Consider the following 15,657-nt stretch of genomic DNA (forward strand, 5'->3'; position numbering starts at 1 on the left):
AGAAGCTAGCATGTTAGTTATAGCAAATAATACCATGTTGCTATGTCAATTGGTAAGGGTAAGAGTGAAGGAATTGTGATTGCACAATGAATGATAAATATTGTGCCTTTTAAGGCAGTAATTGATTTTATATGATTAGAGTTGATGGGTGACCAATGCATTTGAAAAGGTCAAGCCCACTCTGACCACTCAATAAGAGAAAGGAGTACTTGTCACTTCAGAAATCCTTATATTGATATTTCCTTACCAAGTTCCATTTACCTTCCAAAATGTCTACACCAATCTCTAGGTAGTTATAGCTGTTTGGATCGCACAGCACATTAGACACATTCTTGTAAGTGACAAAATGACGTTGATATCCAATCCAAAACAGCTATCCTCAAGAGATTAAGTGGCAGAGGGCAGAGCTGAAGAAAACAATGCAAAGGATGTTCAAAATGTAATCAGACGTGATGACCTAGTCTGAGCAGTCCAGATGCAGCTGCTTACATGGATCCCCTTAGAAGTGCCTCTTGTGAAGATAAATTGTCAATTATGCCAGCCTGCGTTGCATAAGGAAATAGCCATTTTGACTTTACACAACAGCAGAGATCTGTATATAATGACGAGATGCTCATGTCTTAGCCCCGAACAATGGGAGTCGTTGTCCCAAAGGCAGGAAGGCAGGCAACAAGCTTAGGTCCAAAATAAGCCGATAAAAATACATTGGGGTTATTTAGGACAGATGTTGTCGAGAGTGAAACCTCTAGCTTAGCCTCTTCAACAACATTTGGAGGTGCTTGATATTGTCAATCTCACATTTTCTAGAGATGCAGATTTAGGCTGACAAGGCAATTAACATCCAGCAAGTACAAGAAGGACAACTGGCATGTCCCTTTATGCAACTGTCCCAAGACCCTACTTGTCACAAGAAATGACTTTGCATAGAGACTAAGAGAAACTTCGAGTCGTGGCGTTCAAATATGAATTCCTGCTCTGTCAACTTCAATTCCTAGTTATCTTTTGTGCTCTCAGCCTGTCCTCTCCTGTGGCTTTGCATCACAAGGTTTTTAATCTCCACAAGAAATAATCAGCTTAAAAAAAAAAAAAAAAATTAAGTATTAGATTATTCTGGAAGGAACAAGTAATTGTGTGTGAAAATGGCTTTGTGAGTGGCCATAAAATGAAGAGGAGCTCATTATAGCTAAAGACATAATGACTGCTGGAAGATGGCTGCCGTATGGAAGCAGAATGTTGCTGGCTCCTTACCTGGAGTTATGGAGCTGCAGTGAATAAATAGGAAATTATAAAACACAGACACATATCAGTGATAGGACTGGAAACGACCAGAAACGTCTTCTCAGCTGCAGATCGAAGCTCATCCCTTCAGTTTTACTATTCCTATTAGCTCATGTTAAACGGATAGTTTTCAGAAACCAGAAAATGTGTTAACCCAATTTAATTGTTTTCTTACTTCAAGAGGGGTTAAGCAGATAAAATGTTAATACAAGCTCTTGTGCTGTGTGAAGTGAAAAATTATAAATGAAATGCTAGTATACACACTTTTACACTCAGGGATATATTAGGCAGTCTGACTCAACAACTGTAGTTTGTTCCAACTGCTGGCTCTGTCCTCGTACCACTGCTGCCCTCTAGTTCTCAGAGAGCCGCTCTGCAGCAGCTTGCTGATGCTATGGAAGCCAGCGCTCAGAGATGCCATCTTCCCCTGGCTGAGGGGTGCCTTGTCTGGAGAGTTGGAAATCAGTAGGAGCTTGGCACCTGGCTTATGCATCTCCTCCTGGGAGCCTCCATTGTCAATGCCCAATTCTTCTGTGCCACAGTGGCACCTCAGGTCAAATCTCTGCCTGGCTAGGTGCCCCTCTCTCAGTCACTGCTACCAGGGGCTCTCTATTTATTTAAATGTATTTATTTAACCTTTGTTTAACTAGGCAAGTCAGTTAAGAACAAATTCTGGGGGCTGGGATTAAAAATAAAGATTAATAAAATAAAAATATAGGAAAAAACACACATCACGACAAGAGACAACACAACACTACATAAAGAGAGACCTAAGACAACAACATAGCATGGCAGCAACGCATGACAACACAACATGGTAGCAACACAACATGACAACAACATGGTAGCAAAGTCGACTCTATAGTCGACTTTGTAAATTATGATTTGTTTTTATTTGACAAATGAGGGTTCAATAAAAAATTATGACTCTCAGTATTGGCTATGATAAGGGTTAGGGGTTTTGTCCCGACCATGTGACCTGGCCAGGAACAACTCTGGACCTTACTTAGAGCCTAACAAAACCAATCCTTTTACTGGTTAGTTAGGTTATTATGGTAAAACTGGGTTTAGCCACTAGGGGCGCTAGCACCTGCAGCATTAATCGCCATATGTTCAACTGCAACAGTCATTGAAAGTAATCTGACCTCAATGTTTTTTAACCAGACTGAGTCTGTTAGGAGTACACGATTTTGTTAATCAAATAGTGGGGAGACCAAAGCAAAGCTGAAGCCGAGATCACACACGTCTGACTAATGAGATCTGTGACACTGCTACTGTACCAAAAAAATGGGAAATAATTGTTCTTCTACCGAGATCTGCATGACCAAAAGAGGCAAAAAATAGTTTGGCTGAAAAATAGCTGTGTTTACTTTTACAGAGATCCATTTTTTTTTAAATTTGAGATGAGAATGACTGAATTACTGCCGCTGACAGACAAACACAGGGTTTATCAATCTACTTCACAGTGTGATCAGTCACCGTGTAGAACTTTTAGAGAGCTATTTTCTTAACGGCAACATCATTTTTTTTTCTTCATAAAAACGACAATCCCATTTTTATTTTGAAAAATGGTGTTATTGCATTGTTCTGTCAAATGTTATTTTGTTTCTGGGGGATTTGTGTGATCTGGTAGATCGCATATTTTGGACTCTAAAATAGCATCCTTTCATACTTGAAGAAGTGTCATGATGAAACAGCTGTTAAGGGACAAAAATAGTCCGTGGATATGTGGTATGTAGCTGACACTGATATTTAAACAGGAACTAATGATGGCTGACTCCAATTCAGTACACAGTAATATTTATTTATTATTACTTATTATGTGGAATATAGATAGAAAACCACATCTGTCAGACAAACAATTACTGAATTTATTGTATTCCACAGTTCCCCAATACCCCAAATACAGATATCACACATACACACCACGGCATATAAGAAAGTGGATTTGCTTGACATAGGCCACAACAACACAACTTATGCCAAACGCATATGGTTTCACACTTCTGTCAGATTGCAATCAAGCAGAATACCTACACTTGATGTTGCTTGCACAATGAAAACAGTAGGGCCTATTCCACATACAAACTACTGAGAAGTTTTGGTCCTTTACAATCTGATTTTAATCACTAGTTACATGAAGAAAACTTGATTTAGTCTTTTTCTCTTGGTGAGATGTTTCACCCCAGTTATTTTGGGTTTCATTTTAGAGTTGTTTAGTCGGCACGACATTACATTTCTTCATTTATCTTTGGATGCATGGTCAAACATAAAGGTTCTGTTAAAACATAGAGTCCTGTTATGTCTGCACCCTAACACAAGGCCATGGTGTTCTGGAACGGTTGCTTGTATAAATAACTGTTGTGTAAACTATTTGATTGTATTATTACCTCCCATTAAGGGACATGGAACCATTTACTCTTTAAGCTCCTTCCCTGACTGAGATCAGAGACCTTGCAGCTGTTTGTATTAAAGATTCGCTATTATACTTTAAATTAGTCTCTGCCTAAATCTTTGGATCGAGTTTTCCACAACATTTGGTGCCGTGACCCAGATGAGAGCGACCTGACTTTTTGACCCGTTTCGCTCGGCTTGGACCCAGACATATTTCTGGCCACAAAAAAAAAGGTAAGATACCTTATTTTTACATCTCTGTGAGTAACTGTCTGTTTTGCCCACATGTAGGGATCGGTTTACCTAAAATCACGTGATAGCAGGAATTGCCACAGCTCGCATTGATGTGCCATCCTGGATGAACTGCACTACCTGAGCCACTTGTGTGGGTTGTAGACTCCGTCTCATGCTACCACTAGAGTGAGAGCACCGCCAGCATTCAAAAGTGACCAAAACATCAGCCAGGAAGCAAGGAACGAGAAGTGGTCTGTGATCACCACCTGCAGAATCACTCCTTTTTTGGGGGTGTCTTGCTAATTGCCTATAATTTCCACCTTTTGTCTATTCCATTTGCACAACAGCATGTGAAATTTATTGTCAATTAGTTGCTTCCTAAGTGGACAGTTAGATTTCACAGAAGTGTGATTGACTTGGAGTTACATTGTGTTGTTTAAGTGTTCCCTTTATTTTTTTGAGCAGTGTAGATACTTTTGTACCTGTTTCCTGCAGCATCTTCACAATGTCCTTTGCTGTTGTTCTGGTATTGATTTGCACTTTTCGCACCAAGGTAGGTTCATCTCTAGGAGACAGAACGCGTCTCCTTCTTGAGCGGTATGACGGCTGCGTGGTCCCATGGTGTTTACACTTGCGTACTATTGTTTGTACAGATGAACGCGATACCTTCAGGCGTTTGGAAATTGCTCCCAAAGATGAACCAGACTTGTGGAGTGCTACATTGTTTTTTCTGAGGTCTTGGCTGATTTCTTTTGATTTTCCCATGATGTCAAGCAAAGAGGCATTGAGTTTGAAGTAAGGCCTTGAAATATATCCACAGGTACACCTCCAATTGACTCCAATGATGTCAATTAGCCTATCAGAAGCTTCTAAAGCCATTTATGGAATTTTCCAAGCTGTTTAAAGGCACAGTCAACTTAGTGCAGGTAAACTTCTGACCCACCCATGTCCTAACCGACTTGCCAAAACTATAGTTTGTTAACAAGAAATTTGTGGAGTGGTTCAAAAATGAGTTTTAATGACTCCAACCTAAGTGTATGTAAACTTCCGACTTCAACTGTACGTAAGAAGTGTAAAAAATATTTTGAGAAATGTTCAGAGTGGTCCCCTTACGGATCATGTGATAAAGAGAAGGTAAAGACACCGTATGACTGTCTAAAAGGTCTGTGAGATAGAGGATCAGACAAAGAAAACCGCCTCCCACGACAAATACCATCACCAAGCTAATCAGAGTCTCCATGCGGAACTAAATAAACCAAGCTGCAATGCGAAAATGAACTGACCTCTCCCTCAGCTCCCCCTACACAGCCCCACCACCAGGGGTTTTGTATTCTCCACTGGAACACCTAAAATTGCAATGTTCCTCAGATGTTGCTCATCATCCTCCTCCTCCTCCAGCATATGGAGATGATGATGCTACCTGTGTGAAGGTTCCCAAACAATCTACAGTGCATTCGGGAAAGGATTCAGACCTCTTGACTTTTTCCACATTGTGTTACGTTACAACCTTATTCTAAAAGGGATTAAATACCCCATAATGACAAAGCAAAAACAGGTTTTTAGAAATTGTAGTAAATGTATAAAAAAATAATTAACTGAAATATCACATTTACATAATTATTCAGACCCTGTACTCAGTTCTTTGTTGAAGCACCTTTGGCAGCGATTACAGCCTCGAGACTTCTCGGGTATGACGCTACAAGCTTGGCACACCTGTATTTGGGGAGTTTCTGCCATTCTTCTCTGTAGATCCTCTCAAGCTCTGTCAGGTTGGATGGGGAGCGTCGCTGCACAGCTATTTTCAGGTCTCTCCAGAGATGTTCGATCAGGTTCAAGTCCGTGCTCTGGCTGGGCCACTCAAGGACATTTAGAGACACTTTCCGAAACCACTCCTGCGTTGTCTTGGCTGTGTGCTTAGGGTCGTTGGAAGGTGAACCGTCGCCCCAGTCTGAGGTCCTGAGCACTCTGGAGCAGGTTTTCATCAAGGATCTCTCTGTACTTTGCGCCTTTCATCTTTCCCTCGATCCTGACTAGTCTCTCAGTCCCTGCCGCAGAAAAACATCCCCACAGCATTATGTTGCCACCACCATGCTTCACCTCAGGGATGGTGCCGGGTTTCCTCCAGACGTGACACTTGGCATTCAGGCGAAATAATTAGATCTTGGTTTCATCAGACCAGAGAATCTTGTTTCTCATAGTCTGAGAGTCTTTAGGTTCCTGTTGGCAAACTCCAAGTGGGCTGTCATGTGCCTTTTACTGAGGAGTGGCTTCTGTCTGGCCTCTCTACCATAAAGACCTGATTGGTGGAGTGGGGCAGATATGGTTGTCCTTCTGGAAGGTTCTCCCATCTCCACAGAGGAACTCTGGAGCTCTGTCAGAGTGACCCTTGCTCAGTTTGGCCGGGCGGCCAGCTCTAGGAACAGTCTTGGTGGTTCCAAACTTCTTCCATTTAAGAATGATGGAGGCCACTGTGTTCTTGGGGACCTTCAATGCTGCAGACATTTTTTGTTATCCTTCCCCCAGATCTGTGCCTCGACACAATCCTGTGTCGGAGCTCTATGGACAATTCCTTCGACCTCATGGCTTGATTTCTGCTCTGACATGCACTGTCAACTGTTGGACCTTACTGTATATAGACAGGTGTGTAACTTTCCAAATCATGTTCATTCAGTTGAATTTATCACAGGTGGACTCCAATCAAGTTGTAGAAACATCTGAAGGATGATCAATGGAAACAGGATGCACCTGAGCTCAATTTCAAGTGTCATAGCAAAGGGTCTGAATACTTATGTAAACAAGGTATTTCAGTTTTTTTAATAAAAAATGTGCAAACATTTATAAAAATCTCTTTTCATTTTGTCGTTATGGGGTATTGTGTGTAGACTGATGAGGACAAATAATATGTAATCCATTTTTGACTAAGGCTGTAACGTAACAAAATGTGGAAAAAGTCAAGGGGTCTGAATACTTTCTGAATACACTGTATCATAAGGAATTAGTTCTGGATGCTTGAACAGCGACATGTCTGTCTTGTGTTGATCTAGCTAATTAGCTAGTTAGCTATATACAGCTAGCATGTATACACTCACTGCAATGTGCTACTTGCATGTCCATTGGCCAGGTTTAGATTCAACATAGCTAATTGTTTCTTAACAAGACAATTTGTTTCATAGCTACAGTTTCTGTTGTGAAAGGCTGGTCTTGGTTGAGGAAACGTAGGCTAACTAGCAGTGTTTGTGCTGAAACTGACATCTGGCTGCACACATAGATAATCTAGCCAGTTTGACTGTAGCTATCATGCCGGAGTAGCTACTGTAGATGAGCAGTGCCCATTGCATGTATTATAAGTTATCAGGGTGGCAATTTCCAAACGTTTGGTGTTGACTATGAAATTTACTTCGCTAACTATCTATGCTTTATGGAAGAACGTAGCTAACTAGGATATATTGTGCCAGCTAGTGACCACTGCAGAGCTGCCTCCAGAACAATATTCGGGATTTTCTGTCCAGAAAACGTTGAGCTAAAAGAGCCATTTGGTCCAGAACACTGAGCTTAAAGAGCCATTCTGTCCAGAAAACGTTGAGCTAAAAGATCCATTATTGTCTAAACCCTTTGAGCTAAAAAAAGCCATTCTGTCCACAACACTTTGAGCCAAAAGAACCATTCTGTCCAGAACATTTTGAGTTAAAAGAACCATTCTGTCCAGAACATTTTGAGTTAAAATAGCTATTCTGTCCAGAACACTTTGAGTTAAAAGAACCATTCTGTCCACAACACTTTGAGCCAAAATAACCATTCTGTCCAGAACATTTTGAGTTAAAAGAACCATTCAGCTAAAAATCATCCTGTCACATCATGCTCAGTGTTATAAAACAGAAATGTTCTGAGCAATCCAGATAGTCTCATCTACTGAATAACCTTTGATGGCAAATCTGGCTGATTATATCATACTGCTGCAGGGACGTGTACACACACACACACACACACACACACACACACACACACACACACACACACACACACACACACACACACACACACACACACACACAGGCATGCACACGCACGCATGAAGATATCTCCGGCCTCGTCTGTGAATTCACATTGTCACTCCACACCTGTCTTTGTGATGCTGCAGGGGACAGAGGAAAGGCAGGTGGCAGGGAACCAAGCGTTCAGTCACCATCAAACAGGTTTAGCTAGTGAACAGTATCTGTCACTGTATTGACCGCTATCAACAGTCTGTAATTTTACTACAATAAATAAACAATAAACCATGTCCACAGCTATACAGTATGTAGTATGTTCCTCAATGGGCATGTTTGATCTTTAAAAATATATATATATATATATATCACCTTTATTAAAGGACAGTTGTGTGCACAGAAGGCTGGGCACCTCTTACATGAGGCTCTGGAGGAGGGACACCTCTTACATGAGGCTCTGGAGGAGGGACACCTCTTACATGAGGCTCTGGAGGAGGGACACCTCTTACATGAGGCTCTGGAGGAGGGACATCTCTTACATGAGGCTCTGGAGAAGGGACACCTCTTAAATGAGGCTCTGGAGGAAGGACTCCTCTTACATGAGGCTCTGGAGGAAGGACTCCTCTTACATGAGGCTCTGGAGGAAGGACTCCTCTTACAAGAGGCTCTGGAGGAAGGACTCCTCTTACATGAGGCTCTGGAGGAAGGACTCCTCTTACATGAGGCTCTGGAGGAGGGACACCTCTTACATGAGGCTCTGGAGGAGGGACACCTCTTACATGAGGCTCTGGAGGAGGGACACCTCTTACATGAGGCTCTGGTTTAACTAGGTCTTGTTTAACTAGGTAAGTCAGTTAAGAACAAATTCTTATTTACAATGACGGCCTATCAGGGGTCAAACCCGGACGACGCTGGGCCAATTGTGCGCTGCCCTATGGGACTCCCAATCACGGCCGGATGTGATACAGCCTGGATCAGAATTATTACAGAGCAGTCATCCTATGACATGACCGATGATTGGAAAGAATTCAGAGTATTTGTCTAAATGTATAACCAGGAAGCTCAGTGGAGTCTAGTTGAGAGTGAGGATGATACAGAGGCGACAACAAAACATGCTAACCTCTCACCAGTACCAATAACAGGGGAGGATACCATTTTTTGGAGAGTTATGATCGGCTTGTGCCTCCGTAACATTGTCACTCATCATTATTCGCGATTCCTTCATGATTATTCATAATCATGGCTTCATCCACATGAATGTACTGTAGATTTGATCAGAAACATCTTCTCCTCTTACTTACAATAGAAGTGACTCCAAAATGACACAAGACATTATTCACCATTCAGTTCCTATTGGGCAAAACACAACCAAAACAAACTGCAAATGCATCCAACAGGTTTGTAGGTTGATGTCAGAAAGCTTGATGTAATAATTGCGTGCTAGGAATATGGGACCAACTACTGTACTTTCATTTCTATACAGTAAAACAGATAGAGTATGTATGAAAATACCCTCAAATAAAAAGTGTTATTCTGTACTGTCGCCGAATATGAAACATTCAATCTCAAAGCCAACATGCTAGAGTATAGAGCCAAATTGAATATTTTAGCTTCACTGTTGTAGCCAATACATATAGGGTCGACTGTAACTGCATCAAAAAAGTTCAATACCACATTTGGTGGGGTGGAAATGAAGACTGCTCCTGTGGCAGGACAATATGTCATGTGAAAACTGAAGCACAAGCTGCTAATTGACTTCCAAAATCAAAACTCCCGTTCTTCAGTCTTCCAAAATGAGAGCTCCGAGGAGTCTAGACGCCTGGGGTTTTCAATTCCCACGAGTAAAAGGCAACATCAGGCCAGAACCACACAGCTTCTTGGGATTCTGACAACTGTTTAATTACTCATCAGAAATGAAATGTCAGTCGGAAAGATACTTCTTCCAGAAGGCCATGTCCTTAAAAATGAGGGGGAAAAGAATGCTGTGGAAGAAATGATGTGAAAGAGAGACCGGTATCTGATTATACCGGTCTCAGCTTTCTGATGTGGATGACTTCATGGCTGTGTTTACACAAACGGTCCAAATCTGATCTTTTTGCCACTAATAGGTCTTTCAGATGATCAGATCTTTTGCCAATAATTCGGCAAAAGATCAGCATTGGGTTGCCTGTGTTAACGCAGCCCATGACGTATTCTACTGTTTGTTGACTTGCCACCTGGTTGGAGGGCACCTGATACTGCTGCAATGCAATCAATGTTTTACATCGTTTCTATAGTTCTGATCTAGTCTGGAGAAAATGGTTAGGGTCGTTAATCGCGAGAGTACATAGCAGTGAAAACTGAATATGAGCACAAAGAGCTCAACAGTCCACTACCTCAGAGTGAGAGTCTCTTGACCCGAGGACTCTGATCCAGGTGAAAAACCTTGCTAGTGGACAAATGTGGAATGTGACTGTGTTCACTCAATGTTTTAAGGAGTCCTGCTTGTGGTATCAGGGCGGATTCAGGGTTGACCTCACGCTGGGGCGGTCATGGTAAGTGGCAATATAAAGGGAAATTGGGCTCTTCAACCTAGAGTAGAGGACAACTCAGAAACAATTACACTGTCTAGATAAGCAGCAATGATAATGGCTTGATGTAAATGGCATGGCTGGTATTATTCTCTTGTCTTTACTGCTATTCAGGGTCGGACTACCGCATTTGGGGCCACAGGGTATTTTTCTCTCTGCCCCATGGCAAAAAGTGTAGAATTACAAGAAATTAGCTTAAAAACTGCTACATTTTCTCTCAGTCTCGTGATAAAATGTGTAAAATAGCAATATAAAACTTCCCTTTTTGGGGGGTGGTTGGAGGGTGGAAGGTATCAGCTAACTTAATGTATTTTGCCATGGTGCAGAAAAAAAAAAATATATATTTTATAATGCTATTATACACATTTTGTCATGAGGCTAATACAGTGGTCACCAACCTTTTCTGAGTCAAGATCACTTTCTGAGTCAAAATGCAGGCCGAGATCTACCGCTGTGATTTGTTTATACAATACAATACAATACAATACAATACAATACAATACAATACAATACAATACAAAAAAAAAACCTAAGCCTATGCAACACTAACCAATTAAAAACAGTTCTGTAGCAATGAGGTTAGTGCAGTAGACTATAGGCCCAATACATTATCACTGCATATTGGCTTTGCTTTCATTGCCCTGCCAATGTTGTTCTTCTTAGATCATTTAGAAATGATATATAAACAAAAAATGGTATATGATCACACTGGTAATAGATCAGTTGTTGAATTACTTATGAGGCACTAGAGCTCAAGCAGTAGAACATTTGAGGTGCCGGTACTCAGCTCTGGTGAGCTCCTGCCCAAGTCAACCACTGATGTTGTTACTTCTATGACCAGAGAAAGTGAAATATTCCTCAATATAAAAAAAGACTCAAACTGCTAATAATAATAACTACCTTGCTCAGGAGATTAGATCCAGCAACCTTTCGGTTACGCGCCCAACGCTATAACCACTAGGCTACCTGCTGCAGGCGTTGGAGACCCCTTGGCCTAGTGATATCCACGGGGGACTACAAGAGAGACCAAAAAGGGGGAGGTTCTTTATTGTCCTTCTGGTTGTGCCACAGGAAGTGGAATCTAAGGGGATGGATCACTGTTTCACAGCTAAGCTCTTTCATTTGTAACTGTTAGGCGAGACGAGACCAGTCCATCCTCTCTCTCGCTTGTTGTCATGTCTCCGCCTGCCAGCTCTAATTGAAGGTTTGCTTTGTCAGGGTTCCGTTCTTGAGTTGGATCACAAACTGGGTGCACTGCATTGAAAAACAAACAAATCAAGAGAAATAGAAAAAAAACGGATAGAATCCTGTTACCAAGTCTAAACACCAGACACTTCTCCCCCAAATATACCTGTTTTCAATGCAGTTCAGACAGAAAACACCACATATTCATTTTAAACATGTATTAGAAAGTAAAAGACAATACATCTCCACATCTAAAAACTGTGTAATGCAATGGATACACCTGCATAGTATTGGGCAAATTACACCCGGTTACAGAGTGATCAGAAATGCAATATCCTGGACATCTAACGTGTTCCATTAAGATTTTTTTTTAAATGCTATAGATTTATATAGACTTATAACATATGATTGCTATGTGGAGTTTTTTGACAACATCACGTGTTATACAATGAGATCCAAAAGTATGGGGACGGTGACCAATTTTTTGTTGTTATTTATTATATGAATCATGAATAATGATGTGTGAGAAAGTTACAGACGCACAAATATCATATCCCAAGGACATGCTCACCTCTCACCATTACAATAATGGTGGAGATTAGCATTTTTGGGGGGTTATGATATTTGTTCATCTGTAACTTTCCCACTCATCATTCAGGTCTGTCCGTAATCATGGCGATGATCCACGGTCCGGTGCCTCCAGTGACGAAGCCTCCAGCGACGGTCGACGGTCCAGAGCCTCCAGCGACGATCTGCAGTCCAGAGCCTTCAGCAGGGGTTCTCAGTCCGGAGCCTCCGGTGACGATCCACGGTCCGGTGCCTCCAGCGACGACCCACGGTCCGGAACTTCCGGCGATGAACCCCACACCAGAGCCGCCATGGAGGAAGACGTATCTGCGAGCGGAGTGGGTACTTCGTCCCGCACCGGAGCCGCCCCCGACGCCCTGCGTCATCCATCATAGATGCCCACCCGGACCCTCCCCTATTGAGTCAGGTTTTGCGGTCGGAGTCCGCACCTTTGGGGGGGCGGGGGTACTTTCACGTCCTGACCATAGTAAGCTGTTTTTTCTCTGTGTTGGTTGGGGCGTGATAGTGACTTGGGTGGGTCATCTAGGAGTTTTTGTATTCCTATGGTGGCCTGATATGGTTCCCAATCAGAGGCAGCTGTTTATCATTGTCTCTGATTGGGGATCATATTTAGGTAGCCATTTCCTCATTTGTGTTTGTGGGATCGTGTCTATGTTTAGTCGCCTGTCAGTGCTAGTTGTATAGCTTCACGTTTCGTTTGGTTCGTTGATTTTGTTGTTTTTTGTCCAGTGTTCATTTATTAAAATGAATATGTACGCCTACCAAGCTGCACCTTGGTCTCATCCTTACGACGATCGTGAAGGTAGCATCCACATTAGTGTTTAGAAAAATAATATATTCTTATTTACAATAAAAGTGACTCCAAAATGACACAAAACATTATTTATCATTAATTTCTATTGGGCAATTCAGACCCCTTGACTTTTTCAACATTTTGTTATGTTACAGCCTTATTCTAAAATTGATTAAACAGTTTTTCCCCCTCATCAATCTACTCACAATACCACATAATGACAAAGCGCCAACAATCTTTTTGTTTTTTTGCAAATTTACTGAACATTAAAAACTGAAATACCTTATTTACATAAATATTCAGACCATTTGCTATGAGAATTTTAATTGAGCTCAGGTGCATCCTGTTTCCATTGATCATCCTTGAGATGTTTCTACAACTTGATTGGAGTCCACCTGAGGTAAATTCAATTGATTGGACATGATTTGGAAAGGCACACACCTATTAGGTCCCACAGTTGACAGTGCACGTCAGAGCAAAGACCAAGCCATGAGGTCGAAGGAATTGTCCATAGAGATCCAAGACAGGATTGTGTCGAGGCACAGATCTGGGGAAGGGTAACATTTCAAGGTCCCCAAGAACAGTGGCCTCCATCATTACTCAATGGAAGAACAATCAAGACTCCTCCTACAGCTGGCCGCCCGGCCAAACTGAGCAATCAGGAGAGAAGAGCCTTGGTCAGGGGGATGACCAAGAACCTGATCGTCACTCTAACAGAGCTCCAGAGTTCCTCTGTGGAGATGGGAGAACCTTCCAGAAGAACAACCATCTCTGCCCCACTCCACAAACCAGGCCTTTATGGTAGAGTGACCAGATGGAAGCTTAGAATTTTCCAAAAGACACCTAAAGGAGTCTCACACCATGAGAAACAAGTTTCTCTGTTCTGATGAAACCAATATTGAACTCTTTGGCCTGAATGCCAAGCGTCACGTCTGGAGGAATCCTGGCACCATCCCTACGGTAAAGCATGGTGGTGCTAGCATAATGCTGTGGGGATGGTTTTCAGCAGCAGGGAATGGGAGACTAGTCAGGATCGAGGGAAAGATGAACGGAGCAAAGTACAGAGAGATCCTTGATGAAAACCTGCTCCAGAGTGCTCAGGACCTCAGACTGGGGCGAAGGTTCACCTTCCAACAGGACAACAACCCTAAGCACACAGCCAAGACAATGCAGGAGTGGCTTCGGGAGAAGTCTCTAAATGTCCTTGCGTGGACCAGCCAGAGCCTGGACTTGAACCCAGTCAAACATCTCTGGAGAGACCTGAAATTAGCTGTGCAGCGACGTTCACCATCCAACCTGACAGAACGAGAGGATCTGCAGAGAGAATGGGAGAAACTCCACAAATACAATTGTGCCAAGCGTGCGTCATACCCAAGAAGACTCGAGGCTGTAATCGCTGCCAAAGGTGCTTCAACAAAGTACAGAGTAAAGGGTCTGAATACTTATGTAAATGTCATGTTTCATTTTTTTTTATACATGTGCAAAAATGTCTAAAACCTGTTTTTGCTTTGTATTTAAAAAAATATATATTTCAGAATAAGGCTGTAACGTAACACAATGTGGAAAAAGTCAAGGGGTCTGAATGCTTTCCGAATGCACTGTAAGTGAATTTGTCCCAATACTTTTGGCCCCCTAAAATGGGGGGACTATGTACAAATAGTGCTGTAATTCACCCAATATGGATGAAAATACTCTCAAATTAAAGCTGACAGTCTTACTGCAATTTAACCTCAGTCATTGTATCATTTCAAATCCTAAATGCTGGAATACAGAGCCAAAACAACAATAAATGTGTCAATGACCCAATACTTTTGGAGCTCACTGTAAATGTAGAAAGCGCAGATTGTGTTTGTAACACCCCTTATAGCACTGAGAAGATATTAATCACTCACCACTTTCCTCTGTTTCAAATAGCACCCTACTGCTTACATGGCACACTCTTTAAGAACCAGAGCCCTATGGCTCCCACTATATAGGGAATAAGTGGTGCAGGTAGCCTAGCGGTTAAGCGTGTCGGGCCAGTAACCGAAAGGTCGCTGGTTCGATTCCCTGAGATGACTATGTGAAAAATCTGTTAATGTTCCCTTGTGAGAGGCACTTAACCCTAATTGCCCCTGTAAGTCGCTCTGGGTAAGTTGTCTACTAAATGACTAAAATGTAAATGTGTCAAAAATGTAGAAAAAAAAAAAGCCTATTTAACGCTGTAGTCAGGGACAGATGCTGATTAATCCAATTGTCTGTCTGTTTGTGCAGCTATTGGTCTGTTGCCAAATAGATTAGCATTTCAGAGTTCCCTGTAATACAATTCAGGCATTTCATTAATGGTCCTTACCTACCAGGCCATAGAAATACACAATGCTGTGCAGCTGTAATGACAACGAGTATAAGTGAATTAAACCAACACAATTAGATTGGGAGATGACATGGGATGAGCTGACATGACTGTGCAATTATGTCTTTTCTAATGCCACATATCCATAAAGGCATTGTGGTCCACTGTGAAATCATGGGCCCCAGAAGAACCCTGGACAATTGTTTGAATGAACCTACTAGATAAGTTGTTAAGAGAGACAATGATCATATAAACAGCCCTTTCTCTATCTGCAGACAACAGCCAGCGGCCTCCTGT

Source organism: Salvelinus namaycush, chromosome 9, assembly GCF_016432855.1.
Source record: "Salvelinus namaycush isolate Seneca chromosome 9, SaNama_1.0, whole genome shotgun sequence".
NCBI classification, from domain to species: domain Eukaryota; kingdom Metazoa; phylum Chordata; class Actinopteri; order Salmoniformes; family Salmonidae; genus Salvelinus; species Salvelinus namaycush.